Source organism: Lissotriton vulgaris, chromosome 10, assembly GCF_964263255.1.
Source record: "Lissotriton vulgaris chromosome 10, aLisVul1.2, whole genome shotgun sequence".
Classification (NCBI taxonomy): domain Eukaryota; kingdom Metazoa; phylum Chordata; class Amphibia; order Caudata; family Salamandridae; genus Lissotriton; species Lissotriton vulgaris.
Genome location: NC_141698.1, coordinates 555,744,043 through 555,765,930, shown reverse-complemented (window position 1 = coordinate 555,765,930; position 21,888 = coordinate 555,744,043).

Below are 21,888 nucleotides of genomic sequence, written 5' to 3'. Positions count from 1 at the left end.
AGTGGCTAAGTGCTTGTTATGTCACTTCCACAACACCCGCTACTGTGGTGAAGTGACATCCGCCATCTAATACGGTCTCATAATACAAATAAAAGTCCTTTGCATGTTTTTTAGATGAGGAATTAATCAGCCAAGGGGAAATCATAAACTCCCATAATCTGAAAACCATCCCTTGCTCACTTCTGTTGGATACATTAAATTAACAGATCCTAAAAAAAAAGTGACAACACATCAACTTGTCACTCCATCCCTACAACCCTAACACAAAAACATTATAGCAGAACCACATCCACTGAAAACCAGATCACCACTGAGCACATTACAGAGATTCCGGTTTAATTCCACCCCAAATATGCCATTCTTTTCAACTATCATCAATAGGTGCCCCAACACCTCTTTGTAACTGTTTTTTTTTTTACAATTTTTCAATGTACAGCACTTAATAACACAGAAGGTCTGAAATGCAAAGTATTATGAAACCTAATATAACTTATATAGCAAAAAGTAATCTTTAGAAATGTAGATTCCAAATGTTGGCGACATTTTATTTTCTTGGAGCCTCCTTACACATTTTGGAACTTTGCCACTCTGACAGAATGTTTGCATTTGCCAGTTTAGAGTTGGGTGGGAGTGTGTAGGCAGTGCTGGCTTGTCCAAGGTGAAAAAGTAATTAAGCAACCAAAATCTCTAGAAAAGCTCATCAATTCGCTCCAGTCAAAAGATTACAAACTACATTTCAAGGGTAAGACATTGGAAAAAACACATCTCTAAATAATGTAGGGATGGGGTAGGGAAAGGGTTTCCCTCCCTCCGCATGCAAAAACAAAGTATTCTCCCCTCCCTCCACATGGAGAACCAAAAAGGTTACATGAGCAAATGCACGTATGAATCAGATTTGCTCATACAAGTATTTACACCAGGTGTGAAAATTGCATTTCTACATCATATGCTTTTCAGTACTACAGAAAATCTGTGACAGGCATGCCTTTCAAAGTGTAATATTACACAAAGTGCTACCGAGGCACAATGGGCATGTAAAAACACTTTCTGTAACCCTAGGGCACTTTGGTATTAGAGAAGTGACAGCAAGAACTTGCACACCCTCTAATGTATTACAGATCACCCTTGCACACATGTGGCAGGGGCGCAATCCTAACCTCTTTTTAATGTGAGGGTCATCCCATGTACATGAGGGAACACTTTGGCTTTCTGCCTCTGCCACATTCTAGATGCAATAATAACATGTGTTCTATATACCCAAGTAGTGTTAATGAGTTCTATCATCCAAACTAATATATAACACTTCATGTCACACTTTTTACAAGAATCGACTCTGATTATCAATTCATTACAAATCAAATTCTCAAAATGTGCATATGATGAAAGCAACAGTTGAAAAGAAAACGTGTCCCTCTCACTTTCAATCATTTGTGTCTTCAAAAAAAGGGGAAGAGGGGGAGGAGCTTCGCGCGGTTCCAAGATGGACGCGTAAGCAAAGGGCTCCTGAGACCCTCTTCGCCTCCCGCATCTATCCTGCTACAAATCCTGATTTGAACGACGGGTATTTATTGCTTATGCCCTGCTGATCCTAAGAACTTTTTTCGGAACTTAAATCGGACGCCGAGACCCGGACTTGCTGCATCCTGAAGTTTGCGGCCTACATTGTAGACCATCCCAGGACTTGAGTCCCCGAGGTACCCAGGTGGTAACTCAACAACAACGGCCAGTGTGACACGCCCACGGCCCCTGTGGTACTTTCGATTTCGATTTGGGTCATTGTCGACGGCGCTCTACGATTACCCCATACGACTTCTCGTTCCTGCGACAGATCCTACGCTTGCTTTGGGTCTTAGCCTTTTTGCCCTTGAAGACCATCGAGAGCGGGATCATTTTGACCAGATCCCACTGGCTCCGTAGGAGTCCATCGCCCACTATGGCGGGCATAGCAGATGCCGAGAAGCGGAACACCAAGGGCACGAATCGCGGTGGGGTTATTCAAACTCAGACTATAGAGCGCTACACTCGCCCCAAAGGGTCCCCAGGTGGAGCGAGCAAAGCTCTCGAGGGGGCCGGAGGTGGTACTCCTTCAACGGAAGAGCCGACATTGAAGGACATCATGGGCGCCATCACCAGTGTTCGGATGGACATGGGCCAACAATATGAAACTCTCGCCGCGAAGATCGACACGGTGGCGATCGAGGTTAACCTCATTAGGGCGGACCTGGGTAAGACGAATGAACGGGTCAAGTCCCTGGACATTAAAACTGCAAGCTTAACCTCTGATGTCCCGGACCTCCAGGCTGAGGTTCGCACTCTCCGTACCTCCAACGACCTGTTTGCCCGCCGGCTGGAGGATTTCGAGAGCCGGGCCAGGCGTAATAACGTCCGCATTGTGGGGGTTCCGGAGAACTCTGCGGATGTGTCCACGGACCTTCTGGTGGAGGACCTGGTCCTGAAACATCTTATGCCTAAGGGCCTCAGCAACTTTTTTACCGTGGAGCGAGCTCATAGAGTTCCCGGTGGGAAGCCCAAGCTGGGGGCCGCACCGAGGCCTATCATCACCAGAATCTTTCATTTTCGTGACCGGGACGCTATCCTGCAAGCCTCACGCACTACAGGTCCCACCAAATTTGACAATGCCTCAGTTAGTTTCTATCCAGACTTCACCCAGGCGGTGCAGAAACAACGCATGGGCTTCACCGGGGTGAAGAGACGGCTCAGAGATATGGGACTGAAGTACGCCATGCTCTTTCCAGCCAGCCTGAGGATCGAATATGAGGAACGGGCGTTTTTCTTCGATCGCCCCGAAGTGGTCAGTGACTGGTTGGACACATTGCCATCAAACCGCACCACCAGCGAGAGTTCGAGAGGTGCCGAGGATGGCCTGTCTGAACAGGAGTAGTGAGTCTGCATCGGCAAGCCGATTACCATGGACTTATAGCAGTGGCTTTGTGATAGATTTGCTTTATATTGTGAATACCCGGGGGTGGGGGGAATAGGGCCTCTTCTTCCTCCTCTGGGGACTTTCTCTCTCTTCTTGTAGGTTAGTTTAATGGGGCGACAGGCACACTGCAAGTTGGGGTGGCTTTCTGGTCTACCGCAGGGGTGCAGGGGGGGGTGTTTTTCGGGGTTCTTTGGGGGCGGTGGGGGGGTCTTTTCCTTTTTATTTTGTTCGAGGCTGCGCTATGTTCTGTCTTTTATCCTGTGTGCATGTTCCCGGGCGCGGGGGGTTGGGTGCCCAATGTGGGGATGGGGGGCCGTGAGCTTAGGGTGCTGAGTTGGAACGTCAACGGTCTTGGTGACAGGATAAAGTGGGGGATAGTATTACAATACTTGAAACGCTATGCCCCAGATGTGATCTTACTACAAGAGACACACTTGGTTGGAAATACATGCCACGCACTGAACAGACGGGGCTACCGTCTGGTGGCCCACTCAGGGTTTACTTCCGGGTCGAGAGGGGTGGGGGTCATGGTAAGAATTTCCCTCCCCTTGGAGATAGATGGCGTAGTGTTGGACGACAGGGGCCGCTATGCGGCTATCACAGGTTGGTGGGAGGGGAAAACGATCTCCATTTTGTCTGTATATGTCCCCCCTGGCCTGCAGGCCACCACATTTGCTGACTTGGGTAATGTGATCCTGGGGTTTCCTGACGGCATGCTGGTAGTGGGTGGCGACTTTAATTCTGTAGTTAGTGGGGATGAAGACCGTAGCCCCCCAAGAGCCCTGCCTGCGGCACAGCTTTGGCTCGGGAAGCTCCTGGACACGCTGGGTCTAGTCGATTGTTGGAGGCAACTGCACCCTTGACAGCTCCAGTATACATTTTATTCGGGAGCCCATGGGAGTCTCTCGAGATTAGACTATATTCTTGTACCAGCAGCACAGATGGTCTCTGTACGGGAAATTAGACATTTGGCCAGGGGGATCTCTGACCACTCTCCGCTTTGGCATACAGTCGACATACAGTTGGGTGCCGAGGGCCGGATCGCTCCGATCAACCCCTGGCACCTTCGTAATCCTAAAATCAGGTCGGAGGTGGTGAAGTGTATGGACTACTACTTCGCTGAGAATGAGGGATCGGTATCCTCCCCTGTTACATTGTGGGAGGCATATAAACCAGTAATTCGTGGTCAAGTCCTGTCCCTCATTGCCAGCGAGAGGAGGCGTAGGAATGCTGCAGTGGTGGATCTGGAAAATGAAATCATTGATTTGGAAGGGCAGATGGAGTCCGGGGTCACTCCAGAGGTGTTGCATTCTCTGGCCCTGAAACAATCTGACTACCAGGCGCTGGTCACTGATGCGGCCAAGGCGATGCACCGGGAGCATCAGGGGCGTTTGTATGATGTCGGTGATAAGGCGGGAAAGTTGATTGCATGGTTGGACAAACGGGATAGATTGAACCGGGTGGTGCCTGTTGTTGAAAGGATGGATGGCGTGCGTGTCGTGGACCCGATTGATATAGTCCAAGTTTTTGCCCAGCACTTTCAGGCGGTGTATGCGCCGGTTTCTGATAGGCCGGAAGAGGACTCGCATTTATTACTTCGTGATATTGCCTTGCCTAGCCTGTCGGATTCGGACAAGGAGCTTATGGAGGCGGATTTTTCCACCGATGAAGTAGCGCTCGCTATCCGTTCACTTCGCTCCGGGAAGGCCTCGGGCCCGAACGGGATACCAGTGGAATTGTATAAACTATGCCCTGACAAAATGGCGCCGTAGCTTCGTCGGATGTTCCTGTCATCGCCAGATCTCGGATCTCTTCCTCGAGATCAGAGATTAGCATCTATTGTGGTCATTCATAAAGATGGCAAGCCCCGTGATCATTGCTCATCGTATCGGCCGATTTCGCTCTTGAATGTTGAGCCCAAAATTCTTGCAAAACTCTTGGCAAATCGGCTGATTACGGTGATTGCTGACTTGATCCATCCGGACCAATCTGGATTTACACCCCACCGTAATACCGGGCTCAATCCACGTCGCCTCCATGGTGTCTTGGCGAGGGTGGGGTCACTTGGGGAGCCGGCCATCTTGGTTTCCCTTGATGCCTCAATGGCCTTCGATACGGTGGAGTGGCCATATTTGTGGGCTGCCCTTGCTAAGTTTGGTTTCGGCCCTAAATTCATTGGGTGGATTAAGCTTTTGTATGAGCAGCCCCTGGCACAGGTGGTGGTTAACGGCATAGCTTCGGAACCCTTCACCCTCGGACACGGAACGCGCCAAGGGTGCCCCTTGTCACCGCTTCTTTTTGCGCTTGCCCTTGAGCCCCTAGCCTCATGGCTACGTTGGGAACCGTCGCTTAAGGGCATCCAATGGTCGCCTGACTTCGAGGACCGGATATCGCTTTATGCCGATGATATCTTGTTGTATCTTACCTCTCTTCGTAAGTCATTGGGAGTCCTGTTTGATGTGTTACGCTCCTTTGGGAGGAATTCCGGTTTGGTCATTAACTGGGCCAAGTCCTGTATTTATCCACTCATGTGCTTCTTCTTCCCCGCAATTGTACGATACCGGTTTCTGAAGCTGGCTTTAAATACTTGGGGATCTACATTTCACTGGATCCCAAAGCCCGCTATGAGCGGAATTTGTTGCCTCCGCTTTCCCGGCTTCGGTCGGATGTTGCTGCGTGGTGTGGCCTGCCACTCTCCCCCTTGGGAAGGGCGGCCCTGTTCAAAATGATGTCTCTCCCCCGCTTCCTGTATGCCATTCAAAATACGCTTGATTTGGTACCTGCTAGCTATTTTCGAGAGATCGAGGGCTTGCAGAGGAAGTTGTTGTGGGGCGGGTGACCGCGTATCGCATTGGCGAAATTGACTTTGCCCTGGTATGATGGAGGTATCGCGTTGCCCGACATCAAACGCTATTACTGGGCGTCCCAGTTGAGTGCTGTGAACCACGCTATGTACAGCCCTGTCCCAAACCCTGCGTTTGAGATGGACAGATGGCAACTGCCCGGGGGAGATTATAATCGAGCGCTCTATTCTAGAGCCGACCGGAAACACCTCACCGGCCCTACTGCAGTTGCGGTGCGAGTCTGGGGAAGTGCGACCGCCGCCACGGGATGGACGGATAAACTGACTAAGTCGACTCCTTTGTACGCCGCGGAAGCACTAGGTGGCCTGTGGACGTCGAAGGGTTTTGACAGATGGGATCTCATCGGTATCAGCAGGGTAGGCGACCTTTGGACTAAGGGCAAAGTCAAGATCTTCGAGGTACTCCAGCGGGAATATAAACTGAGTGACAGGGAATATTACCGGTACCTTCAAATCAGCCATGCGCTGAACTCGTTTTCCCGGCTGGTACTACGATCCCGGAGTCCTCTCCTCTTGAGGATAGAGTGCTTGAAGGGTACGTCCCCGACAGCACTATATCTCTTATTTATAAGAAACTGATTAACGATCGCTCGGACCTCCTTCTACAATTGCGGAATGCTTGGACCAGTGACGGGCTAGAATTGGACGATGAAGACTGGCAGGCAGCGATATCCTCCCCCAAAGAGGTCGCTATTCCGGCACGACTTAGGCTGGAGCAACTTAAAATATTGCATCGGGTGTATATCACGGGCCCATGACTGGTACATATGGGTTTCTCTGTGGATGGGTTGTGCAGGCGTGGCTGTGGTATGTTGGCTACCTTTTTGCATATCCTATGGGAATGTCCGGAGGTGGCGGTGTTCTGGCGCCGAGTGCATGAGGTTATGGGTGAGGTGACGGGTGTTGTGTTATTGCCTGAGGCCAGACGCTGTCTTTTGAATGTTTGGGAGCCGAATGACTGTAATGTTGCTCAAACTCAATGGGTCACATTGGGTAATATGGTCGCTAAGCGAGATATAGCCCAGTTGTGGGGTTCTCAGAGGCCGCCATCACTCCTTGCATGGAAAGAAAACATGGACTGGTCCATGTTTAGGGAAAAAACTGTATATCTCTCCCGGGGCAGACCTAAGAAATGGGGTAGGATCTGGGGTCTATGGAATGCATACCGTGGAGAGATTTGCACCCCCCCATTCACTGACATTCCGGATCCGCTTTTCCTCCCTTGACTGTGCGTTCCCGATACTTAGCTTTTGTCGACTACATTGTATTGTTTTGCCCCTGAGCTCCCCTCCCCTCCCCATTATTTCTCCTCCTTCATATTGTAGCATGTCTTCCACCCGTCTCCCACTGCCATAAGGGACAGACCAAGTATTGCACAGTTATGCCTCGATCTTCTTTGTGTTTTGTATGTTGTTTTATTTATATAAAATATAAAATGTGAAACCTTTCACCAATCCTCACTATACCACATGCTTTTACATGATCACGCGATATCGCTGCCGGACCCTCGGGTTGTCGGCTGAAGAGCTGTGTACTTTGGTGTTGATATTGCTCTGTGCGACTGACCAGCCTCCGTGGTTGTAGGTCTGTAATTGTCTCTTTCTTTACATAATAAAGGTTTAAAAAAAAAAATAGGGGGGAAGAGAGAGACCACCAGCAAGAGATCTGACTGACTTTGTGGATCTATCCCCTCAAAACTACCATCCAAAGAGTAAAGTCCCATCTCTCTTTTCCCAAACAGGTGACCAAAAATGTACAATCAATACACCATACTCAATATTGCTACTTCTTCAAAATTCCATTGATTGATACCAAATCTTGATAAACAATCGATAGAGCCAGTCTTCAACTTGAATCCCCGAAATGTGAAACCTCTCTAACAATGAAGTAAAATGTAATTTAGGCTGCATCAGCCTGTAGAAAGTCCTCCTCAAAAACTCAAGATGCAACCAGACATTCCCTCCTTTAGAAAACACTTGCAAAATATCTATTCCTTTTTAATCTATACGAATTTGTATTTATCCTATTTCTCATTCGCTCCAACCGACTATGTTAATATACCAAACCATTAAAGGTTGCAAACCGTTACTCAGCCGTGGCCCGTGCAGGTAAGAGCAGCGCGGAGGTGGGGCCGGGTGGGGGGTGGGGGTTTCGACAAATGACAATGAGTGAAAATTGATTATATATTAAATTTTCCATGGGGCAGGGTGGAGGGGGGTCGACAGACGACGATGAGAGAAAATTAATAAATTATTTAATTTTCCCTCGTCGTCTTCTGTCAAAATCTTCCCACCGCTCTTACCTGCATGGGCCACAGCTGCCTTTATGTACATTGTGATATCTTTCTGTTGCACGTAGAGTGGACATACAACATTCAGGTATAGCAGAGCTATATAAAAAAAAGCCAGCGATTGAAAGAGGCTGGCTCAAAGCCCCCCTCAGTATGTGTCAAGGCCTGTGCTATGTGTTGTGCTGATATGAGCTCTGCCAGACATCTAAAAATGACTGTAGCCAGACCTAAACTTTTAAGAGCAACAGACTAAACAAGGGTTCTCTGTTGGTGCAAGTAAGAAATGCAAAAGATCAATAATCAAGCTTTCAGCTTAAAAAAAGTGTTACCATTTTCCGAAGTGTTGCTGTATCTGATGTACACTTTAAGTCAGAGAGTCAACATGCCAGTGACGTGGACCCGCATCCTACATTATTTCCATCTCGAATAATCTTAAAATGAGTACTTCAGACTCTGTGCAATATAAAAGGGACACTTGAGGCTGCCTTACTAGCCTGCGATTTTCCATATTCGTGCTATCTAAGAAGGGAAAGTGTCAAGTACTCTGCTGTATGTAACCTCCTATGGATGAATAGGAGATGAATTATATGCTTGTTTCCCTTTTAGTCTTTCCAGCCAATAGCTGGGAAAGACTTGGAATGTATGCTGTCGCCTTCCTATTTTTACATTTTACAATGGCCACTTGTTCCTTGAACTGAACTGTCTCCCCCGAATCCCAGTAATGACCTCGATCTTTTCTGTACATCAACATTCAAATGCTTTCTCAGTGAGTTAAATGCAAGAGCCGGTAAATGTTTAATGGTCATCAAAGCACATCTAGTTTTAAGTCACATATTTAGGAGTGAATTTCTTTCACTATTTCAGTAATACAAGGTTACATTTTTAAAGTATTGACTGCATATCGATATCAGTGGGATGTGTTGGGTAACAAGGTGTTGTAAATAGCCCTTTAATCAGGGTTACCCCAAACTTTTTGACTTCCTCCTCTTTTTGCTGAATTATTTTTGGCCTTAGGATTCTGAGCACGTTAGCACTGGTAACTGTGAGAAGTTGGCATGATATACGATGCTCACTAATTCTAGTGATCACCTTGTATCAGTCCAAACAACCCTTATGGTGATTGGTTGTAAGTCAACCTTATAGACCAGCTATCCTAATTGTAGCATGGACAAAGCAGTCTTAGGCTAAACTCTTTTGGCATGTGAAGCCAGCTGTTTTACCACATATAACCCCTTGAATACCAAGTGAAAGGACACCACACAGGTTGTTATGGAAATAAACAGTATATTTATTAACTAACATACACCTCTGAACTCTTTATGAGATCAGAGGGCTAAGCACATGACAATCTCTTAGGAAAAATACGCTTAAGTTGCACAAATTACAATGGTGCCCTAGGGGCACAACAAACCATATACTAAGTAAGTGGAATGTGAAAGTCGATAAAAGGAATGGAGCTGTCCAGAGGCTGTAGGATCGTTGGGACCACGCTATACTAACTCTAGGTAAGTACTAGGAGGCCCACGGAACGCGTGTGCAGAGTGTGAACTCACAGGCGAGATGCGTAACAGTGTCTATGGACAGTACAGTTCAAGAAAAAGGTGAGTTCCGACAATCCTGACTAGGTAGAACTAAAACGACTGTGGAACTGGACACTAGGAGAGTCAAGCTACCCTTGAGCACCGAAATGCTCGTGTTACCTCACCCACAGGCTGCGGGTGCATAGGTGCGAAGTTGTGTCGGGTTCCGGCGTCGAAGTCTATGGAGCCTGGAAGAAAAGGTGCTGCCGGCGATCAGGAGGAAGATGTCCGGTGTGATCTAAGGGTGGATCAGTGAAGAGAAGAACCTGAAAGCAGAGGGGACAATGTTCAAAGTGACTAGCCAGTGACTGGAGTGGAACCAGATGTCGTCGTCGCGATCAGGTGAGGGTGGACGCTTGTCTCTGCAGCCACGTGGATCAGGTGGTGTCTTCGACAACCAGGATGGAGGCGCGAGCTGTCCCACGCAGGCTCTCGCTGTTGGCGGTGTCGGCTTCGGATTCGGAGTCAACAGGCCTTGGCAAAGGCAACCCACGCGGTGAGTGGAAACGGCGTCTGGAGTGGACCAGGAGGGTCCGGGGTGCTCCTCTTTTGGAAGGGAGCAAGGGCCAGTCTGGAGCAACCAGACCAGCAGTGAAGATTTCGGAGTTCGTCGTCTAGGAGGTCACTAGCCAGTCGGCAAGTGACCAGACAACGCGTCAAGCAGCAAACAGGCAGAAGGGCCCCACGCAGATCTCGTGGATGCTGGAGGGCTGGTCTTCGGTGCAGGAGCTGCTCGGGGTTGGGGCTTCTCAGCCCCAAAGCACTTGGCCGAGGTTACCTCAGAAGCCGTGCTGGAGCGAAGTGCTGCTTCTTTCAAGATGGCCGGTTCCACGTGTCTCGTCGCACCCACGGATCTCAGCTGTGCTGCAGATGTAGGTAGAGGTCGGAGAGGTCTGGGAATCCAGGTCTCGTTGGGCTCTGAAGTCTGGATCCTCGAGGGAAGACGACAAAGGGAAGCCGCTGGACGCTGATGGTGCCTGCTTGTGCAGGGTGGACACACCTTGCCCACAAGGGAGATTTCTTCAGTCTTCTGTGGAGCAGAACGTCGAATTCCAGAGTTTCTTCGTGTAAAGTTGTTCAGGATAATCTAATTTGGAATGGGACCAGCTCCTACCTTTATCCTGCTAAAGGGGGCTGTACTACGACTAGGTCCCTCCTCTGGGTGGGACCAGGAAGGGGGGTGGTTACACCCCCTATCCTTTGTCCGGTCTTGCGCCAGAGCTAGGACTGGAGAGCCCCAGGAACTGGTTTAGGCCGGTATGCACAGGGACACCTTGTGTGCCCCAGGCATGTCTCATTCCTTTCAGCCCTGTCCTACCCAATACACAAAATCCTGTCTGGGGTGGTGCTAGCACCTCCCAAGGCAGGAAACCCTTTGTCCAAGCCTCCCTCGCTGGAAGGACTCCCAGCAGCAGGAGGTCAGACTTGTGTCAGTGGTGGCATCATCCATTTTGTGATGCTGAGGCTCGAGTTAACTTTAACCGGGGTTCACAGTTACATACATGTTGTGTCCCTCTAGAAGGGTGGAATGCTACCCCCTTCGCCAGAATTGGCGAGGGGGTAGTATTCCAATTCGTATGACACCTTACTCGACATGTTTTGATAATGCTATACCAAAGTTAGCAATAACCGCGAGGATTGTAATGCACTTAAGAGTATATGGTATAGCGTTATCATGGAAACAGCTAAAGGACTTGGTTCCGAAAGCTGCAGACAGGCTCAGCTCATGCTAGAGCACCATCTCACATAATTCCAAGCACTCTGCCTTCAGGATTGATAAGGCCTGCCATAGGAGTGACTGATAGGAGGATATGCGTCCATTTTAGGGTTAGATATAGGGATACTATATCTAAAGCAAAGGGTGATTACACCACCTTGCCCCCAGCTGATTGATCAGCCAGTTGTTTCAGATTTGGATGGCCAGCCAGGGGTGGCATAATACATGCTGCAGCCCCTGGTAGGCCCTGGGTGCACCTATGTCCTGGGTACCTAAGGTACACTGTACAGGGGCTGATAAGGTGACTCAGTATCCAATTAGATATGTACCTAGAGTACATGGAATCCATTTTACAGAGAGAGCAGTGGGCCTGGGGTCCTGAATAGCAGGGCCCCAGGTCAACTAAGTCGAAAAACCAGCTAAACACCAGGCAAAAAGTTGGGGGCAACCATAGTCAGATATCCACCTTCCTACATAACCCCCCCCCAAACGAAAGGAGATAAGGCTATCCTTGACCAGGTAAGCCTATATTGCCTGAGTGGCCATATGAGGTGGTATATGCACTGGCATGGTTACCCCCTATCTCATGGCCCACTAAGCAATCCCTCACCCTAAGGGTATCTGAGGGTCTCCACCATAGGGAATCTCTACCTGTGGTGTGTTTTGGCAAAGTAAAAGGCTGGTGCTGGGATGGAGTACTGAAGTGAGGCTCCACTAATGTTGGGCTCAACTTCCTCCAATCACTATCCACCATGTATGCCTTTCTTTCCAGGACTGAGTTGCAGTGTGCTCTCAGGGTCAACCTCTGGCTACCTAAAGCTGGAGGCTGGGTCCCTCTGTTTGGCTTACTGGAGGGACAGGTCAGGTGTGGGGCCCTTAGGTCCCAGGTTTGGCTGTGCCCAACAGTGTCCATCTGTGGGAGGTCCCTAACTAAGTTTAAGCGGGATCCCTCAGGAGTTTGTTTTATTTTCACTTGGCTAGGTCTGCTAGCTTCAGTGCCCTTAATCTTCTGATTGGGGAGTTCTTTTGGACAGGGGGCCCTTTGGGATCCACCACTGGCCTCCCTGACCTCTACAGCCCTGGGCTGACTGAGGCAGGGTAGAGATGGGCATGTTACCTGCTCCAGACTGGGTCCCACCTTGGAAGGGTCCACTGACATCAGGGGTTCTGCCAGGCTATGCCTGACTACCTCTGGGGCAGTTTCCTCACAAGGGGTCAGATCAGTTCCCTGAGGAGGCTGATCCTTTCCTTAAGTCTGGTGGGAGGGAGATTTCTCTTCCTCCTCAATGCTCTCTGTCTGGGTGGAGTGATCCATAGTTTCAGGCTTCACAACACTATTATCTGTCTGAGTTTGAGCTGTGGCCATCACAACTCCACCAACCTTTTCAGGAAGGGACTCGGTTTGGGTATGGGCTGTGACCATCACAGCCTTGCCAACCTTTTCAGGGAAGGAATCTGTCTGAGATTTGGCTGAGTCTAGCACAGCCCTCCTAACCTGTTCAGGGAGGACATCTTGGACTGGGGCTGTGACCATCACTGCCCCACTAACCTTACCATGGAGGTAATACGTTTATTGTACTGAACACTAGAGGGCATCGGAGAGCTGCGATTCCGGAACGCCAGAAACGCCATTCTGGTCAAACAGGTTGGCGTGCTATTGCTGTTGCACGAGAGAACGAGCTGCCGGCTGAGTTTTTCCCGTGTAGGCCGTTGATGCCGGCCCGTCGGTGAAACCGCTGGTTTTAAGGACGACGGGGGGTCACTGCTGGCACCCCCTCCACAGTTCTCGAGCGGCTGAACTGCTGAGTCGAGCAGCGCTGCGCCACTCCGCCGCCGCTGCGGTGAACTGAAGCAGCTGAGCACCTGTGAGAGCCGAGAGAGACCTGGCTCTTGCTCTGGACCCGGTCCCGGAATTGAAGTCGGCCTGCGCTGTACTGTGTTGGGCCAAGGTGCTGACATCAGTTTTGGGCTTTTCAAAATGCGATAGTGCATAGGTGCAGTAAAAGAACTGTTCAGGGGTTCACCGGGTCACTGCATCCAGTGTCCTGCACCCAGAGCACCTCTGTCCACCCCTCCTCCACTGAGGATTCTGGAGAAAGTTGGTTTGAACTTTAGGGGTGCCGCACCAAGCCAAAACCGTGCGGAACTGACCAGCAGGTTCGGCTCTGCCGAATTTACTGAGGGGAAGCTTACCTGGCGAAATCTTGCTCACCTGCTAATCCTGACCTTTGGCTGCACTACGGTCTCCCTCCCGCCGCTGCTGTAGTACATCTCGCGGCCGCAGAGCGGAGGGAGACTACACCTCCCAGCCTGCCCTGCGACCAAACCCGGAAGTCATCACAGGGGTTGCCGCGCCCGGAGGCGCTACAAATTGCCTGCACTCTCGGTGGAGCGGGTGCTCTGCCGAATTTACTGAGGGGAAGCTTACCTGGCGAAATCTTGCTCACCTGATAATCCTGACCTTTGGCTGCACTACGGTGTCCCTCCCGCCGCCGCTGTGGTACATCTCGCGGCTGCAGAGCGGAGGGAGACTACACCTCCCAGCCTGCCCTGCGACCAAACCCGGAAGTCATCACAGGGGTTGCTGCGCCCGGAGGCGCTACAAATTGCCTGCACTCTCCGCGTCGCGGGACGCGAGCGGGACGCCCGGACGAAGGGCGGACAGTCTAAGACAGTCCAAGACTGGCCACGACTGGACTGGACCAGGACTCTATTAACATCAGTACTGTGAGTTACTCGCTTTTTCGCCCCGCTGCTATTGACTGCCCATAGACTCAAGGCTTAATATCTTGTTACTGGTAATATCTCACAATCTAGCCTTATTGTATTAGGATTGTCTGGCTCCCATATGTCGAAACAGAAAACTCCTATCACCCCTGCCAACACCATGGACAATTATTTAGTCCATGTGGTGGCAAAAATAAATAGTGAACGGAGGTCTTCCCTGGGGCTCAGCGACTCTCCACCATGTGCACAAAGAGAAACGTTAGGCTTGACTCAATCGGACTCTGATGAAATGAATGTAATAGATTTACATACTGAAGAAAATAATGATTGCTCAGTGCTAAATGTTTCTTCGGCATCTATCGCCCCACAACTAGATACAAATGCCGACCTATTAATGGGGGATGAGATAAATACGTTCTGCAATGATTTAGAGATAGGTGAAGAGAGCATCACTCCACCAACGCCAGTCCCCGCACCAAGAGCAGCAAAAGGGTCCACCAAGGTTCCCCCTAAAAGACCAGGACTGCGGTCTAGTAGGGAAAGACCAGCAACCCCCCCTAAAATTAAAAATAAAAGTGTCACAGAAGAAATAAGGGAGGAAGGGAATGGCAGTACAGGATGGGATGATATGATATCGAATAAGTTTATGGGCATGTTAGAATCTAAGATATCTCGGTTAATTAAACCTCTCCTATCTAAAATAGACCATCTTTCTGATAAAGTTCACAAACTGGAGACCCTTTTAAAAATAACAAATGATAGTGTGGGGGAAATACCGAATTTGATCATAGGTAAACTTGATGAAAAACAAGCGACGGGAAACACATCAGGGGGGAATATTTCTGGGAGAGTAGAAGAAATACCAGTCCCTATCCAGTCAGCTGCAACTAGATCTAGTAATGATCTCAACAACCCTATAGCTGTAAACCCTCCGACAATCCAAGGGAATGCTATAATTCTTGATCTTAATACAGAAACAAGCCCTGTGGAGTTAATAGTGGAAGCCTCACCCCTGATTCTAGTACTTGCCAACGTGCCACCACTGAAAATAGGCCAGATCGAGACTCCAGATTTCCTATGAAATAAATCTTTGCAGTAGTTAAGTAATAATATGCACATATCTCCCTGGGGCAAAGAAAAGCTGACAGAAGACTTGCTAACAGCAAGAAGAGTAAAGTGGATAGGGATTAAAGCCAAGAAATTCGCAGGAGATTGTGTGGTACTAAACTTTAAGGGCCCTGATGTATTACCAGACATTCTGCTTAATATTTTCCCTCTACAACGTAGAACGGCAGAAATAATTCCACTTACGTTGGACTTCTTTTATAGCAGAAGAGGACTTGTGGCGAAGCCAAGCATACTAAGGACTAAGTGGTCAGTAGTGGGAAATAGAAGGGCTAGGGATGGCCCCATCTGTGACTGGGGGCTAAATCTGGAAAATCGTTTCTCGGCTTTATCCGATTTAAAGGAATGCGATTGACTCGCAAGCCGTGAACCAGTCTCTCCCAAAAGGCAGATGATACAAAAGAATGGAAGGGTAGAAAACATGACATGTACACATTTGAGCAAGCAGATAATAGGCAAACAGATAACAGGTCCCAGGGAATCCCAAACCTTTGAATCCGGAGAGCCAAAGATAGATATAGAGGGCTCAATCAGAATCAGAGAGGCGAAAGGGAGTAAGATTACATTGGTGGATGGAGAAATAATAACAGCAGAAAGCGAAGTATTTGTAAATAATGTTGAAAAGGGCCAGCCACTGCAACAACAAGAAACTCCATTACTGTCCCTTGTATCTTGGAACATAGCAGGCATAGTAAATAAGGCAACTACACCGGAATGGGTTGATTTCATTGATCAACATGACATTATTATGTTGCAAGAAACTTGGTCATTGACTCCAACCTTTCGGCAGGGGTATCTAAATTTTTACATACCAGCAACTAGAAATCATTTGGGACGTCCCTCTGGAGGCTTGTTAATCTGGATACGCCAGTCCCTGAATTGCACAATAAAACAACGATCTGTACCATCTAATGACATCATGGCACTTAATATTAGATGGGAAAATGGCCAAGAACTTGTCCTGTTTAATGTTTATGCCAGGGGAGTGGGTAGTGGCAAATCCTCAGCGGTTGTAGCAATTTTAGAGCAGAATATCGAAATGTTAACACCAAAAACTCACATAATAGTGGGCGGGGATTTTAATGCCACCTTTGAACCCTTGGGTGATGAGGATAGGATCTTGTCTGAGGAGGAGGATGCCAAGTGGGGAATACCCCAGTTGGAGTTGCCGGCCATTAAAAAATGGAGTGCAGTGGCAATCCAGCTAAAGAGTCTCTGCTTAGCTAGAGGACTGAGAGCGGTAAATGGGCGCTCGCCCTCTGATTTAAAAGGGAACAACACGTTTGATAATGGCCGATCAGCTAGTAGAATTGACTATTTATTATTGGATGTAAGGGTCTGGAATAAAATGCTAGACATGTAAGCATGGGCGAATTTTGCGAATCTCGCGTTCGCGAATTTTGCGGATTTGTGAACTCGCAATCCGCAAAATCCGCGAATTCTCGCGAATTTGCGGATTTTTTTTTTGTGTTCACGCGGGTTTCTGCCAGTTCGCGAGGGTTTTGTACAATTTCGCAAACGCGAACTTACCTGTCGGGTCGCAAGTTTTGCGAACTTGTTGTTTCTACGTGTCCAGCCTGTTTGGGACGCTCTTCTTCATCACTGCCACTCTCTGTCACCACTGCCACTCTCTGACTAGTCATGCCACCCTCTGGCCCACCCATGCCACCCTCTGTTTCATCACAGCACCCTCTGGTTGTCCAGTCAGTGTACATTATTGTGGCAAAGCAAAGCACACCTTCCCTGCCTCAAGTGACCTGAATTAATTTGGGGCTGATTAATGTGTCACAGAATATTTTTTTAGCTGGCACCTGCTTCCTTAGTGCTTCCTGATTAGTGATCTTTTGCACTTGCTAAGTGCTTTCATTGTTGCAAAATTAGTTACAACACCTGCCCTGCCCCAACTGACAATAATGAATTAGGGGCTGATTAATGGATTTGAACTTCCAGCCTGGCTCCTGCTTGTCTCCCTTAGCTGTAATTCAGGACCTTTGTGGCATATGTGTAACTATTCTGAGGTTCAGAGCAGGGTCACATAATAGTTGCAACTGGCAACTGAACTCTGGAGGGGCCCCTCAGGAAGCACTACAGGAAATGGCTACTAAAGATGAGCCTGAACTTTTGAACCTGGTAAGTAGTTTCAGTTTTGCTAAAATCGTATTTCTGCAATTTAGCGCTTATTCGCGGGGCGCGAAGTTGTACTGGGAAGCCGTGAACTCACGCGAACAGTGCGAGCAAGCCATAAAATCCGCTGCTCACGGATTTGCGGATTTTGCGGGAGATTCGCGAATCTCGCGGATTGCGAATTTACCGAAAATCCGCAAAATCCGCAAGCGAAACGGATTTTCCGCCCATGCTTATAGACATGGTTGTGGAAGAAAGACTAGAAAGTGATCACAACCCCTTACGATTGACCCTTTATTCCCATCATGAGTCTACAGTGTACACCAATAAAAATGGAATGGTGACGCAAGATGTTGTATGCTCAAATAACCAACGCCACATGAAATGGAGAATGCTAATAGAAGATGTAGCAAAACTAGAGGTCCTCAAAAAAATAGTAGTCGGTGAAGTAAACAACATCAAGTCCCATCATGGGAAGCTTAACTTCCAAGATTACATGATGGAGGCCCATGAAAACCTCTTTTGCAAAATACAAAGCTTCTTCATTAAAACAGTAGATCCCTACAAAGCAAAAAAAGAACAACCAAGACAAGGTTGGTATGACAAGAGCTGTAGGTTGGCACGACTCAACCTGAGTACGGAATTGAGAACAGGCAATGCCATAGCAATTAGGAGGGCGAGAGACAACTATAGACAGACCCAAAAACAGGCCAGGAAACGCTGGGATGAGGAATGCTGGTATGAATTGAAGGAGGCCTGTGCTGCCAAGGATTCCAAGCGATTTTGGGCCACAGTAAAATGGGAGAGGGGAGGGATAGCTGCCCAACCACAAAATTATGTTGCTATAAATAAATGGACTGAGTTTTTCAAACCACAGTATGCCCGAAATCCAGCCCATATTTCTGATCAACCCCACCCCATCCATCTTCTTCAAACACCAAATATTTAATGAAAAGGATGTTAGCAAAGCATTGGATTGCATAGCGGGTGGAAAAGCTCCAGGCATGGATGGAATCCCGGCTGACGTATTTTTATCGGACCGGAATTCCTGGTGTACTTACTTTAAAATGTTGGCTAATGCAGTGGCGATGGGAGGGGAAGTGCCCGCTTCATGCAAGGGAGCAGAAATCATCCCTATATTTAAAAAAGGCGATAAAACTCTAGCTCAAAACTACAGACCCATCAGTCTCATTGACACAGCACAAAAACTGATGGGGCGCCTAGTCCAGAACAAGTTGCAACAATGGATTGACGAAAAGAACATACTGTCACCCTACCAGGCAGGGTTTCGCCCCCTGACTAGTAGTGTTGACCAAGTCCTTTACTTCATAACTATCTATTGGAGAAATGTCACACTAAAAAAGGGTTCATTGTATGCCGTTTTTGTGGACTTAAAAGCAGCTTTCGACCTAGTCCCTAGAGAAAAATTGTGGCAGACCTTGGCTGATGTAGGATTAAGCCAGGAACTCCTCACTCTCCTAGTCCGCCTCCACGAAAACAATTTTGCTAAAATCAGGTGGGGCAACCAGGGAGAAGTAACAGACCCCTTCCCAGTAGAACGAGGAGTAAGGCAAGGGTGCGTCCTAGCGCCAACACTATTTTCAATCTATATAAATGGAATTGTTGACCATCTAAAGAAATCCCCAAGTGACCCTCCAATTATAGCAGGCTCCCACGTCCCCGTCCTAATGTTTGCGGACGACACGCTTTTACTTTCACGCACGCCGAGCGGTCTCCAAAAAGCGGTTGATGCCTTCGGTGAATTTTGTGATAGTAGGGGCCTTGAACTGAATACCCCCAAAACTAAATTCATGTGCCTAAATTATCAGTCCACTTTCAAAGGTGTAATAAAATACAAAGGCACCCCTCTAGAGAAAGTGGATGCTTTTTCTTACCTAGGCAAGTAGGCATCATTTTACAGGGAAACATGAAGTGGAAATTGCACATTAACACAACAGTATTGAAGTTTAGCCAGCTCGCAGGCGCCGTTGCTTTAAAACATCGAGCCTCGCTAACAAAGCCGGTAAACTGTGCACTTGAAATCTATAATATGAAAGTACTGGGCGCCTGCTTATATGGATCCGAAGTATGGGGGTTTTCAAACTTGGGAGAGTTGGGACGTGCAGAAAACAGATTTTTACGAGGGCTTGTAATGGTCCCCCAAAGCACACCCATAACTCCTCTGAAACTGGACCTTGGCAGAAAAAACATTGAGGACATAGCTAGACTACGGCCACTTTTGTATTGGAGACGCCTGATGGTGACTCCAGAGCTAATATGAATAAGGTAGGGTGCTGCACTCGTGTGTAAAACTGAGGTTTTAATCCTATATATCGATACGTGTGCTGTACCAGATTAGTGCCTGCCAACTGATACTAAACAATGTATAAGGCCTAGTGTCAAAAGTCACTAGGACTCCAGTACGCACTACAAAAAAGTTATTTGTAAAGTTTATGTCATTCGGTTTAGTTTAAACCTTTTATTTGAAAAAACATCAAACATATAAATGTACTCATTATTTTCTTAAATTGGTGTTTTCCAACATGAATATTACAAACTTCGTAATTCAATGGTTAAATTGTAAAGAACAAAAGGTCACATTTTATCAAAACACAGGTATAGTGTGAAGTCAACACAAAACAAATACAAAAGAAAAAACCCAATGCATTTCGGGGCAATGGCCCCTTCGTCGGGGGTCTAATAAATGAAAGCACAATTGTAACCTGCGTGTGGTGGCTCCTAATTAGCCAAACATTTTCTGTCCTTTAATCAAGTCTGCATCTGCATATAAAACTTGTGTGCAAGGAGAAAGAAACCTGCGTGTCTAAGTAGCAGCGTTTCGATCACGCAAAAGTATCTCTTCACGATTCGCCCGTTATGACGATCCGTTCTCATCAGAGTTCAACCGACAGTATGCTGACTGGCCGGCAACGATGATAATGAGTACATTTATATGTTTGATGTTTTTTCAAATAAAAGGTTTAAACTAAACCGAATGACATAAACTTTACAAATAACTTTTTTGTAGTGCGTACTGGAGTCCTAGTGACTTTTGACTCCAGAGCTAAGCCATTATGCTGCAGCTCTGGCAGATGTTGTCAAGTTTGATCGTTTTCACTGTATTGAATGGCTAAAAGAACTACAGGGACTTCTTGTAAAGTTAAAGCTGGAACACCTATGGGGCACTGATGATGTGGCTAGTTTTCCTTCGAAAGCAAAATTGAAAGAAACTATATTGGGAGATGGTGTATGTAACAATGTTCTGTAAAGGATCCCAATCAAAATTGACAACTCGCTTTTGTGATATAAAAATGTACCCGTCATGCGAAACATATTGGGATATAATTGAACGACCACATGACAGGAAACTATACTTCCAATTTCGTATAGGAACATTACCAGTGAATGCTTTTAAAAAACACTGGTCTCCAATGTGGAATGAACATTGCTATTATTGTAAGGATCAAATAGAGCACATTTCCCATTTGTTGTTCTGTTGCCCATTGTATGCCAGCCCTAGGCGCAAATGGCTAAAGCCAGTGTGCTCAAATATTGGTACCCGTAGTCAATCGACAGCCCTCAGAATACTAGAATCCGATTGTTCCACACCATTTGTAGTTGCTGTAGCTAAATTTCTCGCTTGGGCATGGGCAATCCGCACTTGCACTTTAATGTCAAATATAATAACAACATGAAATATGGCTGCTATAATTTAATCATTCCGTTGTATGAATTGTCTTTTTAAAAGAAAAATAACTTTTATGAATATTGGAAAAACTTTTTTTGTATTTTTAACATGTATAGCATTCGACTGTCAATGTTTAATATGTGTTTTAGAAAGTATTTTTAGCTGTAGTATTTATTGTAATAGGGTTAGGAAGGATGCTTTTATGACAAATGTCGAATAAAGCTTTGAAATTTGAATTTGGTTTACCATTTTAAAATGGGCTTCTTGCTCTACCTCAGCCCAGGCTGAGATCTCTAAATCATTCCCCAGTAGACAATCTACAGGTAAGTTTGATGACACTGCCACTCTCTTGGGACCAGTGACACCTCCCCAGCTGAGATTTACCACTGCTATGGGATGATCTATCTGCACTCCATCAATGTTGGTACCTGGTATGGGGCTCCAGGTAAAAGTTGCCTAGAGGGGACTAGGCTCTCAGTCACCATGGTGATGCTAGCCCCTGTGTCTCTATAGGCCTCAAATTTTATACCATTGATGAGGGGTTCCTGTCTGTACTTGTCCAAAGTGTTGGGACAAGCAGTGAAGTTGGCAAACCCCATGCCAGTCTCACAGAAAAGAGTATCTAAGTCAGGGGACCCGGTTAGGCCAGAGTCCCCAGGAACTCCCAAATTAAATCCACCCGAATTCTTGGGGGCACTCCCACCACCTGGGGGATTACTACTAGTAGTAACAGGAGGCTTGGGAGTATTGCTTGGGGGTATGTTCTCCTTATTGTTGTTGGCCCTTGGGCAACTGCTGTCAGTTTTCCAATGGCCTACCTGTTTTCAGAT